At 36.3% G+C, this 15,183-nt stretch overlaps 1 protein-coding gene across 3 annotated transcripts in view; it reads left to right on the top strand.

Moving 5' to 3' along the window:
- Positions 1 to 15,183, top strand: part of LOC126759849 (uncharacterized) — a 690,051-nt gene that overhangs the window by 66,047 nt on the left and 608,821 nt on the right. The window contains exons 1-2 of one of the 3 annotated variants that reach the window (XM_050475012.1): positions 9,811 to 9,860; positions 10,081 to 10,456. The exons of 1 other annotated variant lie outside the window; for it this stretch is intronic. The gene's annotated coding sequence lies outside the window, so the exon portion shown is untranslated. Of the gene's footprint in view, positions 1 to 9,810; positions 9,861 to 10,080; positions 10,457 to 11,969; positions 12,567 to 15,183 lie in introns of those variants that run through there. One more of the 3 variants, XM_050475011.1, reaches the window with a different exon arrangement.

Raw genomic sequence — 15,183 nt, 5'->3', positions numbered from 1 at the left:
ATCGCCAGCACCAGCAGCTGGAGCAGAGATCGCAGCAGCAGCAACAAACTTGCTGGGGTCCTTGATGAACTCATTGACGTTGGCAGCTTCCCGAAATATACACTGAAGAACACCTTAAATGATGAGCTCAGTTGACCTAGCCATGACTGTTTGTATTTCTGTCCATCTGTCTGTATATACGCGATCTAATCCCTCAGTTTTAGATATATCGTTCTGAAATTTTGCACATGTTCTTTTCTCCACAAGAAGCTTCTTATGTCTCGGAACCACAGATATTGGACCACTATAGCATATAGCTGTCGTACAAACTGAACTTGATGTGAATAAATTTCTTGTGTAGAACCTTTAGTCTTTTTGAAGGATATTACAGCCTGGGTACAGCCGAAGCTTATACCTTTGTGAGTCAGGTCAATGGCTTATGGAATCTTTACAGTCCTTACAGAACGTTTTTTTATCGATTATTTTTTAATAACATCAAAGATTTTTTTGGAGATCATTTGAAATATTTCCAGTTCAAATAAAAAAAAGTCATAAATTCCGATACAATAGCCCGAACTTTTAGTTTCTGGTTTAGTTCGTCCATTTCTGTTAACTACAGCAAATTTTTGCAATCATTCGAATTTTAATACACTGTACCGCAACACCTCCCGTGATGACGGTAGCGAAGGTGGTGTAAAGATTTGACGAAACAAACCAACAACTAACTAACCAGTTAAGTTCTTATAAGCACCAGTATATGTGAGGGCATACATATGTATAGTATATGTGTGTGTGTGTGCATATTTCGTCCCTTTAGCATGTGGGCAGGGCATTGATTCGCATCATCAATTGCGTTTCTGCATGACATGACAAGGCGCATGTACACACATACATACATACATATATATGTATGTAGTTATGAGCGCTCACCACAGCGTATGGGCGTGAGTGCGTGTGTGTTTGCATTTGCATGCGCCGCTTTGCCGCCTCTCTGACAATGATGAGTTCACACAATACGCGCCACTAAATTGCAGATTGCTGGCATATCATACCTACCTTAAGCCATGGCGCATTTTTTTTCGCCTGCGTTTTCGTACATCAAATCCGCTTTTTGGCGTTTATTTTCCTTCATGGCATCCCTTAAGCAGTGTTTCTTTCACTTCAGCGCCTCAACATTTTTACTTACACTTTTGGTATGTTTTTTTTTGTTTTTTTGGCTGATTTTTGGTTAACTCTTGCTGATGCTTGCTGGCTGGCTGGCTGGCTGACTGGTTGGTTGTGTATAGTTGGCGGTACGGTTTACTTAATTCGGCTTCATCAATCACCGCATTTTATGGAGATGGCGGCGGTTGCTTATTGTTGCTTTTGTTGTGGCTGCTGACCAGCCAAACTGCCTGCGCTCGTCGTTGGCGTACCGTTGCTGTAGCTGCTTTGTTTGCCTGCAATCTCGGCGGCCAGCTAGTCAGGCAGCCTGTCGGTCAGCCATTTGGGCAGGATGATGCCTTGCAGCGGTTGCCACCACTGAGGAGTATCTTCATCACAAGCAGCAACAACAACAGCAAAACGAATAACAACAACAACGTCAACAGCAATGAGAACATCCAGCGGCAGCTTAAGCAAAGCAGTAAAATTAATAAATGGCTTTTGCGGTATGTTTTCCCTTGTTATAGCCGCTCAAAGCATGTTGTTATACGCATAACTACTACTTATGTGTATTTTGCCGTTGCTTTTTGCTGTTGCTATTCTGTCTTCCTGTATGCATTGCCGCTGACACGTTGTTACTGCAAACGAAGTTGCTAATTTTTTAATCACCGCCTTCTTCGTCGCCGCCGCCGCCTTTATTGGCAAAAATTTTGCAAGCCATCCGCCAAAATACAAAACATTCACATCCCCGCACACACACACACACAGACAAATGCAAGCAAATATTTTTTAAGCTGCGTGTTAAATAAATATGTTTCAGGGTTAACTGGCGCTAGCGCTGCCTTTTCGGCTGCATTTTAACATTTTGATCGTATTAATCTCATATTTCACATTTCCGCTTACTCAACTGCATGTGGCATATGGGTTATTTAATGCGCACATATGCAGGTATGTTTATATGTATGCGTGAGTGTTGGCAAATTATTGTCAGTTATTAATAATTTCAATAATTTTATGGCATTTGTGATGATTTGTTGGCATTTGTTTTCAAGAAGAACGCCCACAATGTGGTTAGAAATGCAAAGTTTGAATTTGTTGTTTCGTAATGTGTTCGCTCAATGAGTTGAACGGCGGCATGCGAAAGAATTCGTGTCAAGCTTTTGAATCTAAGTCAGGCTAAAACGTCAGAGTTGCGCTTTTACCATTTAATTTTATTAGAAAATATGGTTTGGAAAAAATATGCAGGCTATCACGCTATTTCTATACATATCCTGAGATGAATACGTTATTTATAAAGGGATACATAGTCAAAGGTGATCCATAACGAGTTTCACCCATTTTTTAAAGAAAAAACACAGAAACTTCTAATATAATGGAAATGACATTCTTTGGATTTATTTTTTGAAGATTATCTCTTTCAAATGTTGGCCGCGGAAATTTCAACTGGTAACTGGGGAATGACATGCGTGATATTTTCCTCCAAGGCCTGAATCGATGTAGGACTTAAGACTTTACATATTCCCATAGGAGAAAGTCTAACGGTGTGATATTACACTATCTTGGTAGTCAATGGACCTGCCCAAAACGAGAAATTATGTACTCACCGAAGTGTTCTCTCAATAAATCCATTCATTGATGCGATGTGTGGGAAGTGACGCCGTCTTGTTGTAACCAAATGTCGCCGGGATAACGAGCTTCAATTTCAGACATCAAATACTCGTTTATCATGGCGTGATAAAAGTCGCCATTGACGGTTAAGTTCTCACCGGCAACATATTTTAAGAAATACGGACTGATTACTCCTCCAGCCTACAAACCACACCAAACCGTTGTTTTTTCTGGATGAAATGGCATATCTTGAATCTCTTCAGGTTACTCTTCGTTCCAAATGCTGCAATTTTGCTTGTTTACATTACCACTAACCAGAAATAGGCCTCATCGCCGAACACTATTTGGCTCGAAGACATTGTTTCAGATTGCACAGAAACTATTATACCATTCACAGGTGTATGTTTTAAACCTTAAGAGGTATAAAAAGAAAATTTTTTGATCGGTTAGTTTCAATGCAGTTATATGCTGTAATTATCCAATCTACAAAATTTCTCCGAAGTTAATAATATTTGGAAAATTTCGCACAGATAACTTGCCAAATAAAAATGTCTTCCTTGCAAGAACTTGAGTGCGATCGGCCAGATTATATGGCAGCTATATGTTATAGTTGTCCGATATAAGCGGTTTCATGACATGAACAGCTTCATGCGAAGAAAACAAAGTGTGTGAAATTTCAGATCAATATTTCAAACTCACTGAGGGACAAGTTCGCGTATATACAGATGGACAGACAGACAAACATGGATAAATCGACTCAGCTCATCTAATCATTTATATATACACTTTATGTGGTATCCGATGTTTTCTTTTTGGGTGTTATAAACAAAGTGGCAAACTTCATATACCCTGTCCAGTCCGTTTTTTATCTACCTTAATCCTTACTGGCAATAGGCTTGGGGCCGCATATGCAAAATATCCATTATGGTTGATATTGGTACCATCACTCTATTGGTCTTATTTTCTCTCTCTCTCTCTCTCTCTCGAACAGTTCATTCCTTGACGGAAGTAGAGTTTTTGACAGATATTAATACACCGTGTTCTAGTTATTTCGAAGTTAAAAAATTTTGAGAATTCCTGCCCTGAACCACAAAATAGGAATTCTTTTAATATATTCATATTGCAGTTTGGCAAAACTTCAGTTAAACCTTTAAGGGGTTATATATATTTTGATAATTGGTGATTAATTTTGAGTAACTTTGGATACCTTTTCGAGTAAAACAAAAATTTGAGATTGAATATTTCGACGTTCTTTATATTAAATTTTTTTATATTTTATGTGTCAAGGATTTCCAGGCGGAGCTGGCGGAAGAATTTGCTGGTTTAAATTATTTTAAATCCAAAAACTAAATAATTTTTTTTAATACTATAGGTGTATACATGTAACGATCGAACGACTCATCAAAATTTTGATTTTTGACAAAATGGTTATTTCCAAAAATAAAATCATTTTTTGGGTGTCAAGTCAAAGTGCTTTAGACTTCCAAATATTTCGACTGCACACGTGCAATTTTACTAAAAGAGAAAAATGAATTTATACGCAAGTTTTTTGTGATAATTTTTTGACCGAAGAGAAGCCACATGATATTAAACCGAAATTACGCTTTCCACATAGCCGTTCGTTCTAATAATTCCTCCGACAAGCACTATGTACTGAAAAGACAACAATTAGCTTCAGGTATAATATTATTTTTCTAGAGGTGCTTAGACACCGCTTACGCGATAACAGCCGAGTTAACAACAGTACGCAAATGTTTTTTTTTCTTTTTGCTATTTGACGCCAGTTAGAGAATACCAAGAGCAACCAAGTCTTTCTCCATCTAATTTTTCCGACGGTGTGGAGGCCTTCATCTTCCTCTGGTTCTACCGGCGGGTACTGTTTCTTTTTGTGCCCCCTTCGATGCTTTAAAATTGATTAATAAATATGGAGTTTGTCGATTTTCTTTCACTGGCCTATTACATGGTAATTTGGCGCAGATTGTGGATTGGACAGAAGTCACTTAGGTTCCAATCGCCAGGCATGCCTTCATCCGACCATATTCTTTAAAGAATCTAATGCAAGGTGCATGCATTCTCACTTCTTGGTCGCTATATTTGCATGTCTCTGCCGACAATCTATCGACCTCTGCCCTTTGATCTGTTTTAGGCGAGTATTTGTTATTTGTATTTTTTCATAGTCTGGCAGTGGAACATCGGATTCGTCATTTCCTCGTTTTACAATTCACTTTCATTTAGCTGGCTGGAAAACGTTTCCCTGGTCATCAGCTTCTAGATCTAATTTTTGTGTTTTACAAGAAAATGCTCCGGTCGGCCAGCTTCTAAAGTTCTTCATACTCACACTCTACGACCGTTTTCTTCTTTATCTGCATATGCGTCTCGCTTCCCTCTTCAACTCTCGGTATCTATCCCACCCCGCTCGTGTTGTCGGCCGCAACATTAAAAGTAGGCAGCACTTTTTTCTTCATTGGGACAGGACAGTCCTCATCGTACCAGCTGTTTTTCCGACCTTTCCAACAAGCGGTAATTTCGCTTGCAGCCGTATGTAAGGTGTTGAAATATCATCTCACAGTTTCGCCAAGAGCTGTCGGTTGTGATTGTAGCTTCTCTACGTTGGAGTGTAATGGGATGTAGTCATGCTTCTGGTTATGCAGTTACAGTTGCTATACTAAACTTTTGCCTCCTCAAGGTGCACCCTGGAAATCTGAGCAATCTTTATGTAAGACGCGGTAACCAATGCGTGTGGAGCCTAGGGTCACGGCTAAGAGTGAGAAAACTGCACTCCGACAAATTCTGACTGCTTAAGTGTTACAATTCAGCTGACATATACTTCCACTATCCGCCATTTTATCATGTCTTATCTTATTCAATCCAATTCATGTTTATATTCATCGATAGCTGCGGCAAGTAATATAAAAGAACTATTGTCCTTGCCGCCCACAACTTTCTCTAGTTGACAACTATTTCACACCGACCATTCGGCGCCAAGAAAGCCATAAAAATGCATTTTAACTCTTGAAAACGAAGTGGTCGAAATATTACCTCTAGATTTTATTAAAAACAGCAAACAATAATAAATATAAAATACAATACGATCCAATAAAGGAAAATTTGTATTGTATTGTAGGCTAAAAATCATAATTTTATTGCTTTTTCTCACCAAACTGCGGTGGCCCAAAAAGTCGAGCGACAGGAAATGCACACCACATAAACACGCAACGCATATTTTTATATATACATACACATACTCGCATATGTGTATATAACTTTGTGCGCAATGTAACAACTTGTTCACATGATCTAATAAAATCTGTCAAAATACACTCAAAAGGCATGAAATCGATGGGAAAATATTTACGTTGGCAACAAACACAATCACACATACACAGCAAGGTATACAACAGCACACAAGTGCATTGAAAAACTTGTAAGTGGAACAATAAAAATAAGTATAATCCTTAGCTGACAATTCACAGTTATATTTTCACTGCCGAAAGGAAAAGCAAACAAAAAACAAAAAGCAAAAAGGTAAAGCTACATGTTTATGCATGTGTGCGTGCGTGTGACTGTGTTACAACTCTATTGGCAGGACACAATAGGTGCCCACGAAGCGGCAGCGGCGTAAAGGATCAGCAACATGACCATGCGAATCCTGTTGTTGGGCCTACAGTGACGATGCGCTGTTGTTATTGCTATTGATTGTGCCTTTATTATAAGCAAACGTGCTGAGTGTGTGTCGGTATGCATGTATGTAGGTATGTGTGTATGTATGTATATATAGATGTATTGGTCTATTGGTTTATTGGTTACTTGATTGCTGGTGCTGTGGTTGTTGTTGTTGGCGGCGTTGGCGGCGGTTGAAATGAAGACATTACAATGAGTGAATTATGGCCTTGTCTAAATGCGTGTAAAAACCGGCATTGAAGATAAGCATTGAGCGATTACATTGTGTAGAGCGCATAGCACACACAAGGATAATGCAGCCGGGATAGCAACAAAAACAGCAACAGGAAGAAATTGTTCTTAAGAATGAACGTATACTTGCACATGTGTGTGTGTGTGCATATATTTGTTGTTGCATTGGCGTGTAATGTTTGCATTCGCCCCCTTGTTGCCGTTCACTGCCTCTCGACACTATGTTCTAGTGTCCTTCGTCCGGCTGCTTTCACTGCCGGTTAATTTTTGGCTGTCAGCCGTTGTGGCTGCCAAAAATCAGCTGTGCGCGCCTTGGCAATGCCAGGCAGTTAGACATCACTGATTGTTCGGAATTTATTTTATTTTCTTATTTTTTATGCTCCTTTTTGTGTTTTCGTACATTTTGGTGGATGTGTGGTGTATGTGGCGGCACGCCATTTATAAGATGAAAGCGCAATTATTTCCACTATTTTCATTTAAGCAATAAAAAAAGAAGCAGCAGCCAAAGAAAGGTCACACACAAACATAAATACATACAAACACACACCAAATGCTGTTACTGTTGTTATTGTTGTGTGATCGTGCAATTGGTAACTTGTTAGCAGCGTCCACCGCTGCTGCTGTCGATCAGGGTGGCAGTGAAAATAAAGTATATTTTCCTCTTAGCTTCTCTCCTCTTCCGTCTGCACCTTTTCATTGGTATATGTATGTGTGTATATAGGTGCGTAGTTTGTGTTTCAGTGTTGCCCATTTGATAGGAGTAATTTGTGTGTTCTTAATTCCAGTGAATTTTTTCGGCTCGTAAGTGGTTTTTATGTAGCAGTTTTTCTTCAACTTTTTTCACCTACTGCCCGTTTTGAATCAAAAAGAAATTGAATTCTTTATATTGCGCTTGTCCTCTTACAGCCTTGGGAAATGGGAAATGCTATATATATGCGCGTGTGAACCGATTACTTGCTTGCATACTCGTGTGTATTTGGTTGTTTGTGTTGGTGTATAAAAAGTCTCAAATTTTATTAATTGGCGGACTTTTACTTCGCTGCACAATATCTTCGTCTCATCGCGAGACGTGACAGGAAATTTTAATGTCCACAAGATGCCAATAAATTATGACACCAAGTTGTATTGGTGGGTTGGCTTCATTAATTGTAAAGAGTTTCCCTGGAGTATATATGTACATATATGTATATGGTGTAAAAGATAGATATTTGTAGAGCACGATTCTCCATTTTCTTTTAAGTTTTAATTGAATATGTATCTTTGAATATGTTTCTATTTTATATAACGAAAGCCTTCATAATATTTTTAATATAGAGTTAGCATTGAGAAACCTGTTTTAGGGATATTTTATAATAATCCTTGACCAATGACAGCTCTAGTGACAGTAGAAAAACTTAGCAAATGTAAAATGATGAAGGGAAAAGAGAAGAGGTTACCAAAAGATCCGAAATTTGAGAACTGGATCATGGAGGGGATTGCGACCAAGTGGCAGTTGTTCACTGAAAGCGAAACAGCGGGGCCTGCCAAACAGCCAAAGGCAGAGAACGGTACAGTAAAGCTAAGCGTCAAGAAAGACCAGAAAAAATCCTCAACCCATGGACGGCAACAACGGTCAGCGAGATAGTCAAGAGGAACATAATCGTGGCGCTTATTGACCGGAGCAACCCCATGGTTCAGATCACAAGGGAGCAGTGAAAAAGAGTGTATCTGAAGCTAAAAGATGCGCGTTTCGCAAAACTGGATGGAGCCACTGCATGCCTATGCCAAAGTTTGATGGTGCGGGCTGGCTGAAAAGAGTGAAATCTTAAACTGTAAAGATGACCTTTTACTGCTAGGGTGGTGGAGAAACTTATAGGCCTGTGAAAGGAGCTGTAACCTGTTATAAGGGACCAGATTCCAAAGACCAACGATAAAACCGGGAAATGCAGCGAACCAGTGGATGCACTGCGACTTCGCCAAAGTCAAAACTCTGATGTGCCGGCGGAAGGCTGGAGAGTGTTGAAGGTTATCAACTCCGTTAAGTGAGAAAGGTAGCCAGAACTAAATTCCCCAAATAAATGTATCTGCCGGAGACTTTTTGTACGGAAGGGTGGAAAAATTGCATAGAGCGAGAGGTAGATAAGGTAAAGGTAAGGTACTAGGGGCCACCTTGAAGCTTCCTAAAGCAGAAGTGGGTGATCCGGAGATTCAACCTGACCCCGAGAAGAAGCTTGACCTCATATTGACAGGTCTCTTTCTCAATCTAGAGAGGATTGGCTACGTTGTAGCATTAACTAGTTTAGATACGATGAATGAATGGATAGGGAAATATAGTATCTGTACTAAGGTCGCTGTCATAGTACAAATACATCCAGAGTACAACAAATAAAGTGATCATTGTTATACTGGTAAGGAAAGGTATGAAAATATATCCAGAGTACAACAAATAAAGTAATAATTCTTATTCGGGTTTGCTTAAAAAATCATGACCTAATTTACATTTCACGTTGACAGTGCTTTCTTTAAGACGACAAACTTTTCTCTATGGATTACCTTTTCTCAATGATTTTTACATTTTTCTGATCTATAAAAATTAATGCAATTATTAATGTAGAATGCAAAATTGTAAGAAAACCCTTATTAATATGCCCGTCTAATAAAAAGTAATATGTTATCGAAAAAGTATTAAGTAATTAATTAACATTATGTGTAAAAATTATTCATAAGTAGATGCGTTATTTATTGTAAAAATCAATAATATAAAGATTGAGTTTTATTTAGGTAGTATGTGAGAAAAAGTTTTGCATTTGTTAAGGTCTAAAAAAAATTATTTAAAATAATAATAATGTACCAAAAATGTATTTTTTAAGAATAGTTAGAAATCATTACAATTGGAAATAAATTTTTGTTTTGCATAATTCGCTTTTAAATTAATTTCGATTTTAAAAAATCATATATTCATCCATGTGCAGAATTATATTAATAAGTATAAATTGCATGCGTAGAATAATTGCATGCGATAAATTAATTCCAACATCATCGGCTCACACACTCTCTTCACGCACGATTGTGCCTGCGACAAAACTTCGCGCAACAACACCTTACACCCACCGTTTTATGGTGACACAAATAATAACAGCATAAGCAGCAGATCACTTGTTAATCGGCATTTTTCGCGTGCGGTCATCGGTGAAAAGTAGTTTAATTCGCGAAATGAAAATTGAAGTGCTAATGAAAAAGTAAATATATTACGAGTATTAAAGCTTTTTGCAAATTATAATGTGTGCTTAGTGTTTATTAAATCAAAATTGTATAGTGTAAAAGTGTAAATCATAAGTGGAAGTTGGCAAATGTTAAAAGAAATAGTGCGTATTATTTTGTGTGCTGCATACATACATGCTACATATGTATGTATGTTTGACTATATGTATGTGCTGATCGGCTATTTGTATTATTAAGCAGTTGGGAAAGCGCTAGTGTCAATAGGTGTTAATTAAATGTGATAAATATGTGAATGTAATAAAATAAATCAAGAGAATAAAAGTTAGCCAATTAAAAAAAAATGAAGTGTTAAAATTGTGTAGTTGTTTGTTGTTATAATACAAAAGTGTTATACTCGCAGTCGGAATGTTGTTGCCGTCGTTCGTGTTTTTTTCTCTTCGCTGCGTACGAGCGTTCGTTTTTTCGCTAATTCAATTGTGAATGAAATGCATTTTGCACAGCAACAAACATATGTACATATGTACATATTTTCATGTGTACATATGCATAGATTTGCAATGATTTGCTAGGTACTTATTGCTGTGGGAATGTTTTAAAGTTAACCAAGTTAGTGGTAAGTTTTAATTGGTATGGTTTTAAAGTAGCATCCAATTTATTAATATACATAAATTTAAATGTATTCACTTATTATGAAAATGTTGCAATACTGTTTTGACACATTTTCTTTAGAAAATATTGAATCTGCTATATTTTTAAATTTTAAGTAAATAAGTGAAGAGGTCAAAGTTGGCGGTGCGGTGTGCAAAGGCCCAAGTGTAGGGAAATATTTCCAGGTTTTGACAAAACTTTATATTAAAACCTTTTGCCTAGCATTTATGATTAAAGAGTCAGCAAAACGTGAGGAAATTATTACATTAGGAATTTACAAACATACATACATATGTATTTATGTACACGTATTACCGATGCGCATGATGCATCTATTATACTAATTTAAGTGTAAGTATAAGTAAGTATGTACATATGTACATACATACATATATCATCCTACGAATAATTGCAAATAAGTGTAGTATCAGCAGATCAATTGTCAGTCGGCATTTTTCGCGTGCGGTCAGCGGTGAAAATATGTTTAGTTGGTGGTAGGGAAAATTTAACTTGAATTGAGTGTTTAGTGTAAATATGTTTGTGAGTAATAAGTGAAATTTTACAAGTGTTGAAAGAAATATTGTGTGTGCTACATAGTAGTATATGTGTGTAATAATACTTAAATATATGGGCATATTGTCGTGGCTATCCGTACTTTTTATTATATATTCGCGTGACAATACATACTATGTGTTAATTTGTGTGAAAGTATTTAAATAAATTTGAAAACAACAGTGCAATGTTAAAATTTTATAATATGTTATGTTATAATTTATGCATTTATGCATTTAAAAATCGCATGCTGGAGGAAAATATTGAGTGGCGTTCTCATCATTTGTTTTTTGCTTCTTCGGTGCGTTCATTTGTTTATTTGGCTGCATTCATTTATCAATGGAGCAAGTACGATGTAATACACGCATATGCGTGTCTGTGCATGCATAACTTTGCATGTGAACTAATTATTAAAATTTTTTATTTTATTGAGCATAATAATACATTAGTTTAATTGGTAAAATTTTAAACTAGCATCAGTGTTAACATACTTATGTAAGTAAGTATGTAAGTATATTTAAGTTTATAAAAACAAGAGACATTTGAATGTTTTGCAAAAATTTTGTTTACAGAGTCATTATATACTTAGTTTTCTTTTTGATTTGTTGATCTTATAGTTTATAAAAATGTTAAAATTTCGTTTATCCATCCACTTTACTTTGAAATTTAAATTGTTTTCAATTCAAAACATATTTAATTTTGTATTGAAATTAATACGAATAATCCACATGACATAATTCTTCTATTATGCATCCATCAATCCATGCGTATGGTGTATTTCATGCGTGGAATAATAACATGCGATAAATTTATTTCATGACCATCTGCTTACTCACTCTCAATTGTGCGTGAATGCTTCTGTAAGAAAACTTCGCCCAACAACACCTAACTCCCACCGTTACGCGGCGTCGTAAAATAAAAGCAAAGTAACATTTAGTATCAGCAGATCAGTTGTCTATCGGCCTTTTTCCCTTGCGGTTCACGGTGAAAATTAAGAGAAAAATTAAGTGCTACATAAAAAGAAATATATTATTATCATTGTTTATTGCAAATTATAATGTGAGCTTAGTGATCATTAGGTGTATAGTGTAAATATGTAAATTATAAGAGAAAATTTGTAAAGGTTAAAAGAAATGGTGCGTGTTCATTTCATGTAATGATCGGTGTTATAAAGTATTAGTGGAAGTGTTGGTGCCAAGGGTTTTTAAATTAAGTGTGATAAATATGTCAAAATTATAAAAATAATTAGAAAATGCAGTGTAAAGTGAATTAAAAAAAAAATTCATTAAAGCTTAAATGTCGCATGCACGAAAAAATACCATGTAGTGCGTTCGTTTTTTCTTTTGTTTGTTTTCGTTGCGTCCGAACGTTCGTTTTACTTCGTGACTTAAAGTCTGCATTCAAAGTAATGGAATTATGTAAGCGTTTGCATACAAATTGTGTTTCAAAAAAATAATTTTCACTAACAGAGTTGTAATTGCTATTTACTTTCGAAAATTAATGAAATTTGATTTAGTTTTAAGGTGAGTTATAATTTAGTATTAACAATAAATAGTAGTTTCTGATATTTTTTGATTTTTATTTAGGAGGTGTTGCAAAGAGTTAATTAAAAAATGTTTGATCCTAAAATCGTAATAAAAAATTGTAAGGTTTGTTTTTTCAAAAAAAAATATTTATTCAAATTTTATTTATATTTAAATTTAAAACTTGGAATAACCAAAAAAAATAATACTTTTTACGTAAAATGCTGCAGTGAAAAAATGGAAATATGTATGTATATACATTTTGCTAACTGAAAAACTATAATTAAAAGTAATCGACAAATGTGTTAAAATAGATTGAAATTTTATGAAAAATAAATTTTCCTTCTCGAATGCTAATTTGTGAACAAGAAGGCTGCAATTGGAAAATAATATAAGATATTTTTTTTAATTTTTTAGTTATAAACTTGTTATCAATAATTTTTATTATTCTTCAATCGTTATAAATATTTAATGTTTAAAATTTTCAGTTTTAATCCGATTTGTGGAATTAAAACTGTGTTTTTAATTTATCAATACAAAAAAAAATTAATTGCAATGTTTATTAAAATTTGTAACGCATTATTTACAACACTGATACATACAAATATATTTGAAATTTGGTTTATATAAATTATATACGCGATATCGAAAGCAATACTACATATGTATATAGTATTTCTTAGTATTTGGGTTAGATGTAAATCCAGGTCCCCTTGTCGTCGGTTTATCCACGAATGGATGTCCGGTATCAGCCTGTGGGGCCACCGTCCTTTGAGTGAGGTTGCCACCGCTGTCATATAACATTATTAAGCTTTTGACACGCTTTTCTCATTTTGCTCCTATAGACGGTAACTTGTATACCCGCTCTTATTCGTCACCCAGAATGTCAATGGGCATCATACAGGCTATTACTTCAGCAGCATCGCTTGATATTGTTCATAAAGCATTGATAACTTAGTGCCGACAGCCTTGTGCACTGTGCTTATTTGTCAGGCATATGCTTTAATGCATAGCGCCTGGATCGATATTGGAGCCGCATATAATACAACCGATCTCATTACCTTAGCGAGTAAAAATCGCCAGCTGAAACGTATGCAGCCTTTATTTGCCATTATTCTTGATAATGCGTTTAGGATTTAGCTCGCTTTAGCTGCAGTGAATTTCAGGTGGTCCTTAAATTTGAGGCTTAAGTCTATTATTACTCTCAGATACTTTAGTTGTGGCTGTGAATGATTTTCGCACTCCTCTATAGTGAGAAATATGCTTTTTCTCCACTTTTCTAGTACTTATGACCAGACTTCTTTTGCTTAGCCAGTTCTAAACTCAATGAGGAGAACCATTGGCGTAGACGGTTTATACACTCATTGCATTTCATAGGTACCGAAGTTTTCAAACGGTTCCATTTTTTCTATGGTGAATTAATTGGGTATCGTTTCGATATTACATTTTTACAAAATGGGTAGTGACTTTAAGCTAAATATCCGCAATTATGCATTTTATTGAATTGCAATGACAGCGTTTAGCAAAATGCTTTGACTGCTGTTACATAAGTGATTACATACATTTGCAAATTTGCATATACAGGCAGATTTTTTTCATAGCTCGATATGTGCGCGTGCGTATGAGTCAGTAGCGCCACAGCATGATGTCTGGCACTTTTAAAAAAGCATCCACGCATTGTGCCATTGTGTGAGACCCGAGTGTGATCACAATCAAGAAATGGCACATAAGAAAATTGTTCAGAGGATTTTGAAAAAAACAAAAAAATATTTACATATATTTGTTCATGTGTGAATGTGTATATTTCGTCCATAGCGGCTCTCCGAAGTTGGTGAATTCCGTACTGGCAATTTTTTTGTTGAATCGCTTGACTTTGGCGCATCTTCTTCAGCGACAATGCGAACAATGCATAAATAAATATTACACATACATAATCAGCCGCAGTCAAAGGAATAAAATGAGAATAAATAAAAGACACTACAATAACAACAACAATGTGTTTAATGTGTGCAATAAATGCAAGTTGGATAACAATAAACAAACAATTACGGCTCTGTGTCGCATCACGGCCATTTGTATGGGCCCGCTGTGCCGCCATTGGACACACTTATATATATGTATATATGTATATCCACCACCCCTCAAAAAAGCCAAGCGACACCAACGAAATATGAACAACAATGGCGTTCAGCAAAAGTCAAAGAAAAACTTTGCAACGCATGTGCCAAAAACGATCGCCAATCGGTTAAAGTATGCGCGCCACAGGGTGCCCAACCAACCAACCGACGTCGTGCAACAACCGCTGTCAATCGTGGCAAGCAGCCATCTGACTAACAGGCTGCGCGTAAGCGATTGTGCTGCGATGCATAAAGTGATATTGTGCAACATTCATATTCATTGTATGAAAAAGTGCTCAGCGACCGGTGGAGTGCTGCTGCTGGTGTGTGTTTGCTGTGTGCGAGTCCAGGCGTTGAGGGAGTTGGTTAAGCCAAACTTGTTGCATGCTTAATATGTGCGCGTGTATGCCGAGTTTTTGCCAAGGTGTCGGAATGCAAATTTTTCGCCACGCCACTGTTACATCTTGTCTGGCACTTATTGAACTAGCAAATACTTATGG

The sequence above is a fragment of the Bactrocera neohumeralis genome, chromosome 5 (genome assembly GCF_024586455.1).
Source record: "Bactrocera neohumeralis isolate Rockhampton chromosome 5, APGP_CSIRO_Bneo_wtdbg2-racon-allhic-juicebox.fasta_v2, whole genome shotgun sequence".
Taxonomy (NCBI): domain Eukaryota; kingdom Metazoa; phylum Arthropoda; class Insecta; order Diptera; family Tephritidae; genus Bactrocera; species Bactrocera neohumeralis.
Note: the sequence above shows the minus strand (reverse complement) of the source record. Positions and strands in the feature narration are given on the sequence as shown.